Here is a 16590-nt window from a genome sequence, read left to right on the forward strand (position 1 = left end):
CAAAATGTCCACATGATAAGATTTTAGCTATGTATAGTTTGAGACATTTATTAGAAAAAATCACTGTTAATTCTCACTCCTAATTTTAATAGTCAAGAGATATTTTACATTGCATTTTAAGTATAAGTTAGCATTTCACAGTCTTCACCCAAAGTATACATACAAATATCAACAGAAACAAAAAAACATTAAGTGACATTCTGTATTTCCATTTGTGTCCAATCAACTAATAAATTCAGCCTTAATGCACTATCATCTTACTCCCTAGCTCTCCTTTATGCCTATCAGAAATAAAATAAAGTCAGTGTAAAATGTATGAGTCATTATTCTTCAGTCATGCCAAAGCCATAACCTTTAACCTAAGATTACAAATAAAGTGCTATGTGTGAAATTCAATACTGTTTAACTTTGGGGTGTTGAGGTCTAATAAATATAACATTTCGGAAGAAAATTAAAACATTCTGGATCAATTCCATTCATTTTCATGATTTCCTCAGTAGATTTCTACGGCTTTGACTAAGCTTGCTAGTGTGCAGATCTGGGATAAACTGATGAAGTTTGGCATCATTTAGTTTATAATCTGTATCACCAGTTAGTACAAGGCACAGAAATGTTCATTCCCCTATCCACTTCAAAGTACTTCATTTATTATCTAAACAGTTATTCTGACAAAACCATTAGTCAAGAAGAAAGTAAAGATATATTATTTTTTAAACGATGCAACTTTCACACCAGACTCCTTTAACCACCCGTGCTATTTCTGGCAAAGTTTTTATTTCCTAAAGAATACATCCCCTGTCGCCATTCCAATTTTTTCTTGCCTATGAAAAGGCCAGGGCTTGTTTTTAATTAGTTTTCACTCAAAGTGAGCTTTTATATATTTCAAGATTTACCTTAACTTTTCCCTAAGTCCCTCATTTTTCTAGCCTCTTCTAAGGAAATACTAAATTTAAATATGAGCAAGCGCCTGCAAAAATCAAACTGACTTTATCAGCTAACTTCAAGTGATGACAGTGATGAACCAGGAGACATGCACACAAGGTAAAAACAAGACACTTTACATTGGAGCTCTGAGCGAGGGCTTTTGGAGTTAATAAGTACTAACTTTCATGATTTAGAATGAGGTATATTCTCTTATTCGCTTTTTCTTTCTTTTATTCTTCAAATTCGTACTGCAGGTATATTACCAGATAACATGCTTGTAGGATTTTGTCTTATGAAAAACACAATGTTCTGGTCTTCAGAAGCCCACATCACCAGTGAGCTGAGAGGGTGGGTTGAATTATGTCCATAGTCTTGTTAGCAAAGATGGGTTTGGCTGCAGACCAAACCGAATAAAACAACATGAGGTCAGATATGAACTTGTTTAGTAAAGAAACATAACTTTGTCAACCATTTTAGCCATTTTTAGGAATACAGTTCAGTGGTATCAAGTATATTTACTAAAACTACCAAGTAGTATTACTTTAGATTCAACTGGACTCCAGCCTCAATGTCTGGATATACAGTCAATCACTGCTTGATGCTCATGGCTTCACAGAGATAAATGCCATTCTATTTCCAGGTAACCTCCTCAATATTCAGAGCCAGAGCTCAATCAGCACAGTATAGTTGTCTACTGAGGTGAGGAATAGGCTGCCCAAACCAAGCATTTGTCTATTTCCTTCCAGATGAAGATAGAAACTTTGATCTTCTCTTCCTTGCCATTAAGCAAAGAAGAAACCCACTATTTCCTGACCTTTGGGAGTTTTGCAAACTTCAGACTGCAGTTCAGAACACAGACAAGAAACTGTCCAAGAAAAACATGCCCCAAATGAACAGGATATAAACAAAGCTGTAATGAGGTAATTAATGGTAGGGACTTGACTCCCCTCACTTTGCTTCTCTGATAACAATCTGGCATTTTATAAGCATCCTCTTTATCTGGAAGGATTCACTATGTTCTGCTGCCTGGAACTATTCTGGGAGGGGACAAAGACATGCTTTCATCTTGGAAAGGAAATGGAACTACATCTAGAAGGGGTAAGGAAGAGTCAAAGCCGTAAAAAGACCTCCAAGTCTTTGTTTGACAGAAGGGAGAAGTAAATGGAAAATAGGATGCCCTGTTTCCCTGAAAGCATAGAAGCAAGTTCTAATGGGAAAGAAGTCACAGAGTCCTCAGCCAGGCCACAAGAGTGATGACTGTGCTTCCCGCCTTTGTTCCAATTCTGCACCTTCTCCCCATAGTCATCTAATTATCTTTCTTTCAAAACCAAAGAAACTTAAACTAATTTATATCATGGCATAAGTGACTATAATAACATAAAAGTCATTTACCTCCCACTGTGATGTCCATTTTCTTAGAAGGGATGAAATCCAAATACTAAAAGAATAAAAGTCTACCTGGGTCTTTAAGACCTGGCTTAAGATGAAGGCTGCATTTGAGATATCTGGGTGGGGAGAGGGCACTGCCTAAGATTTCTCAAGTCATTTCACACAGGTTGTTACTACATTGGGCAGGGTGTGTGATAAAGCTGGCCCTGGTCAATGACTAGAGTGGGTTTGATCTGGCCCCTCTAATGGTTTCACTTCTAAGAGAAAAGGGAACTGCTATGGGAGAATTAATTTATAGTAAAGAATGATGCCTTGTTTCCCCTCCAAAACATGGCCTCTCCACTTAAATCTCACAACAAGCAGCCAAGTTCTTCCCAGTTATGGAAGAACTTGGGAAAAATAGGGCTTTGAATTCCCTATCCTATTTAGGCCTCAGGAATATTTATTCAAGGTTGAGCCAGGGTATCTGGCCAATTCCAAACCCACAGCCTGGGGTTTCTAAATCAGAGTGTGGATTGCCCAGTGACACTAGTTCCCTTCTGTCAGGCTGAGTAGCAATCCTGTGGAGTCACCCATGTTCATACTCAGGGCCCTGGTGACAATTCACAGTGCTTCAGGTAAGGAGTAGGGCATAAAGAAGTGGCTCTGCTGGCTGGCTTTCAATAGGGAGTTCTATCAGGACATGGTATTCTAAGGCTGCCACTTTAGAGATGTGTTCAACCAGGTAGCAGAATGCTGATCCTTCTCTAGTCTTTCTCCTATGTCCAGTTTCAATCTCTTATGAATTAAATTCTTAAATATCTTAAATCATGTAGTTTTTAAAAAAAGGTTAAAGAAAATAATTGTATTATATTAATTATATAATACTGAAGCTTAACAAGAAAACCTGTTTCTCTTCACTAGATTTATACAAGTTATAGTAAGTATAAATAAATTCTACTTTTTGTTTAATCTACACCGAAATGGAGCTGCACCTTCAACTCTCATTTCACAGGAAAGAAGGAGTCTTTGTGGGAAAATAAATAAATAAGTAGCCCGGCAAGAACCAAACCAATACTACTCACCCATCACCCACACAGACAGCTCAAGGGACTCCCTAGATTCATGTTTGAAAATAGTTTCCAGCCACTGCTTTGAAAATTATTTCTTTTCTGTGTGACACATCCTTCAGTAACAATTCAGTTTTTCCTTGGCTACCTAGATATATTTCCATAGTTTGTGCCAAAACAGATGACTTCTTCCTGTACAGTTCTAATAATCAAAAAAGAGCAGATTTATTTATAGAGCAGCACCTTTCATACAAATATATACTTTATTAATGCTCTCACTTTATATACTGAGCAGGAAAATCTCACTACTAGGGTCATGCCTAATTTTCATTCTAAGGCTGAACTAAAGTTTCCCTATGGGGGCTGGGGTAGTGGCTCAGTAGTAGAGTGCTTGCCTAGTGTGAGGCCCTGGGTTTAATCCTCAGCACCACATAAAAACAAAAGCATTGTTTCGATCTACAACTATACACACACACACACACACACACACACACACACACACACACACGATATTTATATAGAAATATAAAGTTTTCCTATGTGTCTAAGAGTTTTCATCTACAGCTGAGAGAAATCTTTGATTTCTTGTAGCTGGTAGTCGGGGCAAAATGGCCTAGCCAAGTGTTCTCCCTGCTGCCAAAAGCCTCAGAGGAGCCTACCTCGCCCTCAGTGTGCCCTCACCTCAAGTTGGTGAAGGAGGGAAGTGGGACTAAGCACAAGGAAAACTCAAAATTAAGGAACCAAAGGAGGTTTTAACCACTTCATAGACCTTACGGTCAGCCAAATGCTCCTGCCATGTATCTGTCAGAGAAGTTCCTCAAAGTTACTACCTGTAATTTGGAGTAACATTAGTAATTTAAACACATCACTGATTCAGATTTGAGTTTTTCCAAATCAGTTCAGAATTACCATATAAGAAAACATAGGTAATTTTATAAATTTTCATTGAAAGCCTTGTGATTCTATTTTCTAAGAGAATAAAAACAGGGATGATCAGAAAGGTTACTGTATGTGAAAGTACTTTGTAAATTCAAATTCTACATAAACTTTTGTTACTATTGCTTTTTTCTTTCCTTTTAGCAACTCTGGAGATTCTCAAAAATTATGTAAGATTTCAACAGTGGAAACTTAACATGACACACTGAAGACAGATAGGAAACATTTTTTAATGGTTTAAAAGGTATGCATAAATAGCAACCCACAAATAATCTCATTAAGATTTTATGCTTCTTAGCCTCAAGCCACATTTTCTATTTACTAAGACACTTATAACTGCAATGACCCATGATTTCCTATACTAAGGAAATTTTCTTTTGTAAGAAATTCTCAGAACTTCAGTTAAGCCAGTTTTATTTAGCAACCTGTCACAACCACTTGGACCTAACTGCAACTTTTTCTTCTTTTTCTGTGGATTTCAGATTAGAAAAAGAGACCACTGCCAATGCAATGCCCAAGGGGGCAAGTGTTTCAAGAAAGAAAAGTCTAAATATTTGTTATTTAAAACCACAGGTTAACTCTGGCACGTGGAGAACTAGCTTGTCTTACATCACAGAGCATCATGGATAGCTAGTGGAAGGACTTGCTATGGGGTGAGGAGTTAGGATAGCCAAGACAATGGCAGATGGGTTCTAGAGTCAGATCACCTGGATTCAAATCCATGCCTTATCACTTACCAGCAGACTGAGGTAGGGCATATTTCTAATTTTCTTCTGCCCAGCCTTTGCCCTCCCTCAGTAATAATAACAATGATAATAAGCTCACAGTGACTTTTGTGATGATTAAATGAGTTAGTATGTGTAAGGTTCTAAAACAGTGCCTGGCCCATGGTAAACATTTGCTAATTGTTATCATTAATCACTAATTAGGATGAAAAAAATCAGAGTACAAAAGATAGGGACAAGAAGTGTCACAGCACATCATGACAGAACCCTGGGTCTGACTCAACACTGCATTTTTCTAGTGCCTGACACTTTGATGTTCCCAATAAATATCTGTTGAGTGAGTGACTCATAGTCCCTGATTCCTTCCACAGTCATTTTTTCACTGTGGACACATTAGATTTATTCCTTCTGGACTCTGGAGTGTCATCTTTTTTTTTTTTTTATCTCCAAAGAATGTTACCAATGCCTGCCACTTGCTACCTCAAACTGATGATAATCAATATAAGAAAAAAAAATCATTTCACACTCCCTAAAGGGCTTTGGGAAGAAAGTGATATATATATTTTTAAAGACAAATGTTCCTTTGTTATTGAGTAGGCAGGAGGGGTGGGCGTGTAGCTCAGTGGTGGAGTGGCCCTGAGAGGTACAGTGCCTAGCAGGCATCAGGTCTGGGTTCCATTCCCAGCACTAGAGGGACAAAAAAATGAAGAAGAGAAAGAAGAAGGAGGAGGAAGAGAAGGAAGAGAAGAAAAGAAAAGAAAACCGAGCAAGCATGAGCAGTCAGTTACGGTGGAGAAGCCTCTGTGAGTCCAGATTCCATCATTTTCTTTGGAGAAGGGAACTTCTGCCAGGTGGATGGAGTGTGATGTCAGGCATTACATGTGACGAGGAGAGGACTGGATGTTCAGCCCTCAGTGTGCCAAGGTAACTGAAACTGCTAACTTATGGGTGCCTGTGGCACAGGCAGAAGAAGCTGTCCAATAGGTGGTATATCACTATAACCCCAGTGATTTGGGAGACTGAGGTAATAGGATTTCAAGTTTGAGGCCAGCCTCAGCAACTTTGTAAGATCCTAAGCAACTCAGTGAGATCCTGTCTCCAAAAAATAAATAAATAAAATAAAAGGGCTGGGGATGTGGTTCAGTGGTAGAGTACCCCTGGTTTAATTCCCAGTTGGTGGGGGGCAGGGGGGTGGGCAAGCTTCATTTGATTCTATGAGTTCCAGATCTAGAATTGACTTATCAGTGTAGGTGTGTGGCAACTCCAGAGTGCATAAGATCGAAAAAGAAGTGGGCTGAGGGCAAGACAAAGAGGTGCATCAATATCTGAAAGGCAACAGGAGGAAGCAGAAAGAAGTGGCCAGAGAAGGTCACTGAGGAAAGAGTATCATATGAAAGGAAGTTTGCAATAGTGTCAACTCCAGATACAAACCAAAAAAGATGACTGCAAAGCATCCAATGGCTTTTTTAACTAGGAGGTCACTACAATTTCACCTTTCTAGATACAGTTTCAGCGCAGTGGTAGAAGGAGTTGGCTGCAGTAGTCTGAGGAATGATTAGGAGGGGAGGAAGTAGGAGCCTATGAACACAGAACTTTTTCTAACATCTGACCACAGAAGATGGACTGCAGACCTCTCTTCTCTTTCAAACAAGAGATGAGACCCAGGATGTTAGACAAGGGCACAGAACAGGCCCTCAGTAAATATATTTAATGGTGATGAAGAATGGTCACAAATTCAAGTGAGATGAGAACACATGGTAAAACAAATGCTTATTAATGCTGACCTATGACCATTTACTCTTTTCTCTCTTTCATGAGAGGGGTCCATCCAATTTCATATATATTTTACATATTTTCAATTCATGTAGTCATGCAATAGTGCAAACATTCTCCAATGCCAATAAATAAACTTCTTGATCATAAACATAAAAAAGAGAACATATACTATAAAAAAGAGGATGTCTGTAACTGGCTTGGAGGGAGACAAGCAGCGGAATGTCTCAATGTTCCAGGTGAGTGAGAAAAATAAGCTAAGGAGGAACAAGCAAAAGCATGCAGGTCACAATGCATCTAGTCCAGCCAATGTGACTAATGAAGCTTGTTTTAACTAGATTATAAATGAAGGAGTCCCTGCTTAGCTAAGGTTTTGCTTTCTGCAATTTCAGTTACCCATGGCCCAAAAATACCACATGGAAAATTCCAGGAATAAACAATTGATACGTTTTAGTTTGTGTACCATTTTGAATAGCATGAATAAATCTCATGCAACCCTGCTCTGTTCCACCAGAGACGTGAGTCAGCCCTTTGTGTAGCATATCCACAATATAGATGCTACCCACCTGTGAACAGCCAGCCACCTCACTTATCAGACTGACCATGGCAGTAATGAGTGCTTGTGTTCAAGTCATAACAACAGTGATGCTTGAAATTCAGATATGCCCAAGATAAGATGATTCCTAAAAAGTAGAAGTTCTCAACTTAATAAGGAAAGAGAATAATCAGGTTGGTGGTAAGATTTATAAGAACAAATGAAGTAGTCCCTGTGAAACTGTAAAGAGAGAAAAAAGAAATTCATGCTAGTTTTTCTGCCACAATTCAAGTTACAGCTATAGTGTGTGGTATTATAGTAACAAACATAGTACACGTAGGATCTGGTACTTTATAGTTTCAGGCACCAGTGGGGGTTTTGAACTTGTCCCCTGAGAATGAGGTTGGGCAGGAGGGTTACTATAGTCTAGCAAGGGTCAAGACTCAGAAGCAGAGTAGAAAAAAACTATGCCAGTCAGGGAAAGATAACCAAAACATATTACAATGTTATTTTTCCATGTCTTCATTTGAAGCCTACTATAATTAATCTTTGTCTGCCTATTTATTCCCTAATTCATATCTGTTTGAAAAGAAAAATATACATATATACTTCTGGACTTAAAATGATCCCTACTACATAGGATAAAAAACTGCATATTGTCAGCATTTGGAACTTGGTACTGTGAAATTCTTAAGTTAGAATTTAAAATGCCTGCTGAGCACCTTGTCTACTATTTTTGAGAAAATATTTATGGCCAAGAAAATGACAGTTCCTTTTGGAAAAATATTGCTAAAGCATTTAAAAATTTTAATATTACTAAATTTAAACTTTCCCCCATTACTATTCAGTATTCCCACAAGAGTAAAATGCCATCTTTGGGGCAAATACTGTTCTTATTCCATATCAATGATTTCTCCTGTTAAACAATAAGCCATTTATTTTTGTGAATTTCTTGGGTCACCCATGGTTCAAGTAGAAGCAAAGCTCTTTATGATGACTTCCAAGTTATGAATCATAAAGCTCTATCACAATCTCCCCCTTGTTGGGCCCCACTGTCTGCAGAGTGCATGGCCTGACTTTGTTCTCACATGAAATCACCATGAGTGACTTCTAAAAGTCCTCGAGATGGCAAGCTGAATTTCCTTTTTTCCCCTGCTCTGCTACTTGAGGAAGCTTTCTGGACTTTCTGGAACCCACTAAGCCTTATCCTTAGGATAGATATCCTATAAGGAAGTGGTTAATATACATGGTCAGGCCTACAGGCTGTTGTTCTATCTCACCAGCTAGACTGGATATTCTTTTTGAGGATGAAGACCTTTTTCTTTACTTAGCATTTTGCCCAAGACCTAACACCACTAAGTACACAAGGAATGTTTAGCCAACAATCAACTGATTGGATTCTAAGTTTTAGAGTGAATGGCAGCAATAGGCCACAGATTATCATCATTGTCAGAAATTTCACCTAAGAATGAGATTGTTTGCAGATCAAATAACTTGTTCTAACATGACCTGAATTGGCCTGTTAAAGTAACAGATAACATTTAAGAAAAGCTCTTCCCTACAAGTTTTGTTTTTCTAGCTTGCTTTGTCAATGCATTCCATAAGAGGTGAACTCCTCATTCCTCTTGCTCAAAGACATACTTAGAAAAAGGTCTTAAAGAGATCTGTCATCAGAGATGAAATTGGCTGGGCCCTCTTTAGGAACCGAGAGGGGAAAAAAAATTGGTGTCAGACAACAGAATATATTTTTATGCAAACAGCCATAGAATACAAAAAACATGATTTCATTTCACATGCTGAACCTCAGCTACTGCTACATAGAACTCGGAAGGCCACAAGCACAGCTCTCCAAATAAAAACTAGGCAGAGCCACAGTAAGGAGGCAGAGTAGGCAGTTGCCCAGTGTGATTCCACCAGCACTGGGAAAGAACCTTCCAAACGCTGCTTCTATGTCTTCTTTATTTAAGTCCTAAAATGCCATCACCAAAGTCTCATGGCTTTATTTCAAATATATGTCCCTGTGATACAATCAGCCTCAAAGAAACTAACACTGGGGTCATTGACATGTCTGTGGAAAAAAAAAAAAGAGTGGGCACAATTTAGTCTATAGGCAAAGAGGAAAAGTGAGCAACTGAAAACCCCTTGAGCAGAAATGAACATCTCACCTTGACATCTGGCCCAAAGCCTGGCCTGGTGTCACACAGTCACACTACTTAAACCAAGAGGTCAGGGTTTCCAGACTGATGAGGTAGCAGGTTCCTTCTTTCACCAACTCTTAGCAAATGAGGATGGTGTAGGGAGACTCATTTCCTGTACCCTGTTTCCCTAAGCCTCCTGGAAATCAGTGGTAACCACAGGAAGGGTGGAGTCTGGGAATTCTATGCTGGGGGAAGAGGATATTCTACATTAACAGTACTGGGAAAGCCCTATTCTTGAGTGTTTCTACTTTTGTAATGGGCAAGGCTTGAGGACTCTGCTACTCTCTCTGCAGGGATCTCCGTTCAAAAAGTTCCTCTGGTAAGTTTGGACCACAAAGAGTTATCTATTTCAATCAATTCAGAAAAGCATCTCTAACTTCTCAAAGACTCAGATATTTCTTATGCTTCTCAGAAAACAAATGTGGCTTAAGCCAACATCTGGAATAGAGAAAAATATAGCAACCACACACACAAAAAAAAGATAATTAAATTAATAAGGAATGCTTTTCAGACATAACATCACATAGGCCAAAAAATGTTTTAAGAACAAAGTTATAGAAGTTATTTAGAAGCTAAATTTAGGTGAATTAATTCCTGGAGGGCACCATTTAGGAGCAGATCACCATAACCTTGCAGGCCACGTTAAAAACTGCACCCCTTTCTTTGGGAAACTGAAGATCCATTTAAAAATCTGCAAATATGCATCAAATATGCTTCCATTAAAGGAAGATTCTATCATGTAATTCACTGCCCATTTAGAATCTACTAAATTCCGAGTGGTTCCACTGTTTTGAAATAAGACATCCCAAATAGATGCCTTGGATAGTCATCTAACCCAAATACAGACACACTGCAGAAACCCTTCACAAAATATTCTCAACGTATGATCAGTTTTCCTCAAACACTATGGACAGCTCAGCATTAGGAAAATTTTTATGTCCTTGATGGAGAAGGCTGACTTTCACAGAACTCTTTTTTATATTAAAAGCTGAAATCTCCAACTATTTTATCGAGAAGGAAAAAAAAAAGAAAGAAATTGTGTGCCTTCTGCCCTCAAGTATGTAAAGACAATCAAGTATGTAAAGACAATCACCACGTTGCCTCTAAGTCTTCTCCATTCTAATGATTTCCAGATGTTTAGCTTCCTCCTTATGTTGGTCACCTCCCCTGGATAAATATTAGTTTATCAATGACCCTTCTAAAATGGGGATCCCAGAGCAGAATAATAAACAGAATAATGTGGGGTTTAGTTTAAGCAACAGAGTTCAGGGGGATTATTGCCTCTGCTATCAAAAAGTGGCAATTGTCACACTACAATTGTCACAGGTCACAAGGAAATCCCATTCCACAAGACTTTTTTGTTGTTTACTTTTCATAAAAACTTCCATGAAGCCAGATATCCCTCATTTTGCATGTGTATGATTTTTAATTGAAAAAATCAGAATATGATACATATCTCTATTAAATGTTATCTTGATAGTCTCAGCCCATCAATCTAAAGCTATTTTGAATATTACTTTTCAATTATGGACTATATCAGACATATAAACAATCAAACAAAAACAACACATCACAAATTAAATGGAAACTAGAGTATATGGCTTTCAACTGAACCCTTCCCCTCCAGCCACACAGAAGTAATAGCCACACAGAGGTAACGGCCACAAGGCTGAAATTGTGTTTGTCATGCCTATGCTTGAAAACTATTTTGATTTTCTATTCCCTTGCCTGTAATGTTTACTTCACACACAAATTTGATAAACATGCAATCTAGTCTGTTTTCATTTAAGTAAATCAAATATTAAATAAAGCTGCACTGTCTATATCCACCATCCTAGTAATCCCATTAACAATGAGGTGACTCAGGCATGACTTACTCTTAGGGAATCCTTACTAGTTCTCTGCAAGTGATACATTTAATGATCCAGTCTGATATCAACACAACTGGTTTGGTCATTAATAAAATATTTTCCTTTCTAGTGAAAAATCCTTCTGTAGGCCCCAGGCATAACATTCCCATCCTACACTTTCCTCAAATTACTGACATGATTCTGGGCTCACTTGCACATCATTTATCTGGGTACAGGTATGTGGTCTCACTCATAGGCCACGATGTCTCTTTTCTAGCAGTTTACCTATATCTGGCCTCAGGAGTTTCTAGTTTATTACCAGAGACATGCCAAAGCAGGATGAAAAAGCCTGTTCTCAGATTTTGAATGTTACCAACACAAAGAAACATAAGGTGGTGGATACGCCACTTACCCTGATCTGATTATTAACTCTGTATACATGTATACATGTATTGAAAGGATACATTGTTGCCCTACGTAAATGACATATACACATTTATCAACTGAATATTGAAGAAATATATTTAAGGAAGTGCCCTCTCTCTCCATTATACTACCAACTCCTTCCTCTCTCTAAAATTTTTCTTAATAAGCAAACTTAGGAGCACTATTTCATAAGCAGAATTATTTATTCCCATCACACTGATCTATAGCCTGAAGCACACAGGGCTCTCCTGCATGAGTCTTCCATTCAAGCTGCATTAATCTGAGAGGATTTTCCCACCTGTTTTGGCTTACTTATAATTCTATGATTTTAAACAGAAAAAAATACCCCCTCTCCTACTCTTATCAATCCAGGCTTCTCTCATATGGCTCTAAAACATGCAGCAGGGGACAGAAAGATGGGCTTCCACAGGAGTCCCTAAAAAGCAATCAGGGGAGAGAAGTTTACAGTCCAGGAAGGTCTCAGGTCACAGGCTCATGAGGCCAGAGCAGACCTAGGTAACAACAAGGCCAATATCTTAATTTGACAGAAAAGGAAACAGGGTCAAAGAGGGGAAGTCACAATATAAACAAAATGTCAGAGCTTATATTAGAACATAATACTCCTCAAAAGCCAGGTAAAATATGAAAATTATCAGGGCCTCTTTTCTACATAACTAGTAACCAGTGGGATACAAAATGTGGCTCTAATATAGTAGGACTAGGAATCCCTTGTGTACTTCAGAGATACACAACTGCTCAGACAAAAAGTCACAATTTCAAAATTTGATTCATTTTTACGTGACTCTGTCTAGCTCTGCATCCAAACCTGAACAAATTATAGAAAAGTACTACAACCCACAAAAAAACATAGAAACCCCACAACTATTTCTGTGTGCAAAGAGATTAAGATTTACTTGGGGAGACTGAGCATGATAGCACATTACAGTTGTGATGAATGGCAAGAAAAGAGGTTTAATGACAAAGGCTATAGAGGAGGGGAGGTGATCCGGAGCTGAGATGGACAGAAAATGAGGACTTTTCTGACTTCCAGCTCAGCAGTGCTGTAGCCACTCTGCTTCTTTATTTCTCTGTAAAAAAAAAAAAAAAAAAAAAAAAAATCTTGTCCTTTATTTATCTACAAGGATGCTGGGAATATGGCCGATAGAAATGTGATGTGCAATCTTGAAGGAGAGTTTCCAGTGTTACAATCACAAATAGAAGGAGAAGTCAGCTACTGCCTCCTGCAAAAGCCCCAACACACTACCGTGGAAAATGAGCTGTTTCACTTCATAGCCTGGGTAAGGACTAAAGTGGTAATACCTGAATTATATAACTTTCAAAGAAAACAAAACAAGAGTCAATATTACTTCCCAATGACACAATCTTTAAAAAATCAACTCTTTTTTTTGGGGGGGGGGAGGGTTGTAATCTTGCAGAGGATTTTTTTTTAACCATACGATTCATTTTTATTTTTTTTTAGTCATACATGACAGCAGAATGTAATTTGACATATAATACATACATGGAATGTACATACATCAATCATAATGTCTATTCTATTCTGCTGCCCTTCCTATCCCCACTACTCCTCCCCTCCTCTCCCATCCTTTTTCTCAATTTTTATATTCCCACCTTCCTCTCTTATAAGAGAGGAAGTTTCCATGAAATATTTCAAAAATACATAAAACATGTATTTTTCCATTCTTTGTCAGCTAGATTTTCATATTTCATCTTAACAAGTTTCTACTACATAGGTCCCTATAGGTAATCCCTATACCATGTGTTTAAGACTGTATTGCTATTTGTACTTTAGTGTTTGTCAGAAAAAGAGTAGATTTCACTGAAAACTTCTTTAAGAGAACAATGACTAAAATGGATTGGGAAAAAGAGGTGCTGAAAGTCATTTGTAATGAAAATAAGCCCAAAGGTGTAGTGCTGAGGGTGGGAGGGAAGACCTTTTAAAAGCAACCACAAAAGCAAATGAAAGGCAACGACAGAGTTTCTACACAGATATTAATCAGATGCTCCAATTTCAGTTTTCAGCAACAGAGCCACTTTCCCAACTGCCCCAGCTCCCTCAAACAGATCACCAGGCTGTTGCAGAGAATAAAGAGCCTTGTCCAAGTGTCACAACTAGTAAATGTCAGAACCTGGACAGAACCCAGTCTTTTGAGTCCTGGGTCTTTGCTCTGTTCAAGACTCCAGGATCCTAGGTTTGGGGCATATGTGGTTTCTTACAGTTCTGCAAGGGAAACTTGAAACTTGCCTGTGAAAAGGAATTCAAAGATGCATGTCAGGAGACATTTTAGTCTCTGAAAAGACTTCTAGTGTCTAGAAAGCCCCAGACAGTGGGCACTAGTGAGCGTGTCAAAAAGCCAGACACATTTCCTTTGAAAACATGAATTACTATGCTCTGTGGTATTTCAACTGAAGGGTGAATAGTCCTAAATCGGAGTTATCATATTAGTATATTAAAGGACTGCGGACCTGGATCCAGCAAAACATCAGGCACATAAAATACACTGGATTAAAGAAAATTTGTAAACAAGATGTTGGGATTAATATTATTATTTCTGTCCCTAAGATGTTGCAACAATTATAACTGTGTGCACGCAAGCACATACACGCAACTAGAAAATCCAAACCAGAGATTTCTAAGATTTCAGTCAACAACAACAAAAACCTTAATCTTGGATATATTCTTAAATGTGGAGCAAAGGACTAAAAATACAAATGGTATTTAGCAATGCAGAGAGGATAGAAATAGCAGGTAAGCATACATAAATCAAGGGAAATAAAAGCTGTTGTTAGGCTTTTAATAGACTTTGCATTGTAGGATTCACTTTAGTATGGTCAAAGCAACTGTGCAACTCCCACTACCTGAAAATTTTCTCTTTAGCTAGATTCAGAGTATCCTTGGGTCTAATGAGAGCTCTTCTAAGTACTTATGTTCCCATTAAGGGTGCTATCAAGATAAAACTCCACCTATTTCCCATGTGTACATCCATATTTTCAACAGCTACCCCAAATCAAAACTGCTCAGTATTCATCAGAACCACAAACATTGCTTTGGAATAATAGGATTCATAATCAATCTTTTACATTCTTAATGAGTAATGTTCTCTGAGGTCATTAAATCAAATGTGTGCAATTTTATCAAATTTGCTATTTTTTAAAGATACACTTATAGTTCATCTCCCCAGTGAACATTTTGGGGTAGCATAGGTTGTTGCTATAGCAAATTGATGCTACTCAGAACTGGATATTCTAATTTTAATCTAGGCTCCTTCCATTTACCACAGTAGTTGGTCAAGGGACAAGAGTGTATTTGGACATGGACCACCATCCCACAGATGTGTGTCTGATTACATATGGCTGATCAACCCAATCAACTAACCTTTAGTACTGGAAAAGCAAAATGATGCGCAATTTGCTAGAAGTCATGGTAAACAAAAAAAAAAAAAAAAAAAAAAAAAAGCAGGCTTTTTTCTAATGACCTCTCTGCTCAGAATACATCTTTGCTTATTCTACACTCCTGAGTCAAAATCTACTTTTATAAAACTCCTTAAATAGCCTAACCAAGTACATCCAAGTGTGACCCTACTCCTGTCTAGTTTATTAAATGTCTCCATGTACATGACTCTGATGATGTTTAATATCCCAAATGTAATCCCGCTACTCAAAGTGTGGTCCTTCGACCAGCAGGATCATATTACCCGGAAGTCTGTTTGAAAGGCCGATTTTCAGGCCCATCCCAGACTCTACTGAATCAGAATTCATGAGATTCCCAAGTGGTATCTTTATAACTTAAAATTTGAGAAACATTGCTTTATGACACATGTACCCTCAATGAATCCCAGCCTACTGACCAACTAAGGAATCCACTGCAGAGCTTCTCCTCTGGTGGTGCACTATAAACCTGTATTCAGGCAGAAAGCAACTATTGACTACAACATTTTCATCAGGACAATATGATTAAAAACTTCTTACTTTGTGTCTTTTTAGTTTTTGTTTTTTTTTAAAAACACACTAAGTACAGTAGCTCCAAAGTAGTATTTAAATTTTCTATATTAATGCAATTTTGTTGTATATAATATTTGCTTTTAAGATAATAAGTAGTATGTGCATTCTGATTATATGTAAACAAATAAGTTTAGAAAGATATTTTTAATGCAGTAATTTGTGGCTTCCAGGATCCAACACATCATAGTCTGATAGAAAAAAAAAAAAAAAAAAAGAAAAAAAAAAACTCCTGCAAACAATGTTTTCAACACAGACTGATGACCAAGTTCCATGGCATATTTTTTTTAAGAGAGAATGAGAGAGGGGGGGAGAGAGAGAGAGAGAGAATTTTTAATATTTATTTTTTAGTTCTCGGCGGACACAACATCTTTGTTGGTATGTGGTGCTGAGGATCGAACCCGGGCCACATGCATGCCAGGCAAGCGCACTACCGCTTGAGCCACATCTCCAGCCCTCCATGGCATATTTTTGTTTGTAATGTACACTGGGATTCTCTGCGTTTCCCCCTTACATTAACTTTCTAAAACTATATCTTGGGTTTTTTCCCCCAGATAGTCATAAAAGGGAACCTGAAAGTAAAACTGACCACCCAAATTCCTAAAATGAATCACCAAATGCTGAATGAAGGAGACTGGTAACTTTGTGTATCAGGAAACAAAACCAGCTTGAGTGAGTCATCTCTGTGATCAAAGATAACAGAGCCACAGCCAGGACTTGTTGCAAGCAAATGGCCACAGCAATCACACGTCAGAATCTCATGTT

The 16590-nt window shown here is 38.0% G+C and overlaps 1 protein-coding gene across 6 annotated transcripts in view; it reads right to left on the reverse strand.

The window, feature by feature from the left end:
* The window catches only part of LOC144370411 (uncharacterized), a 156993-nt gene that overhangs the window by 76718 nt on the left and 63685 nt on the right, over nucleotides 1-16590 (reverse strand). The window lies entirely within an intron of this gene.

This window comes from Ictidomys tridecemlineatus, chromosome 14 (assembly GCF_052094955.1).
Source record: "Ictidomys tridecemlineatus isolate mIctTri1 chromosome 14, mIctTri1.hap1, whole genome shotgun sequence".
NCBI lineage: Eukaryota > Metazoa > Chordata > Mammalia > Rodentia > Sciuridae > Ictidomys > Ictidomys tridecemlineatus.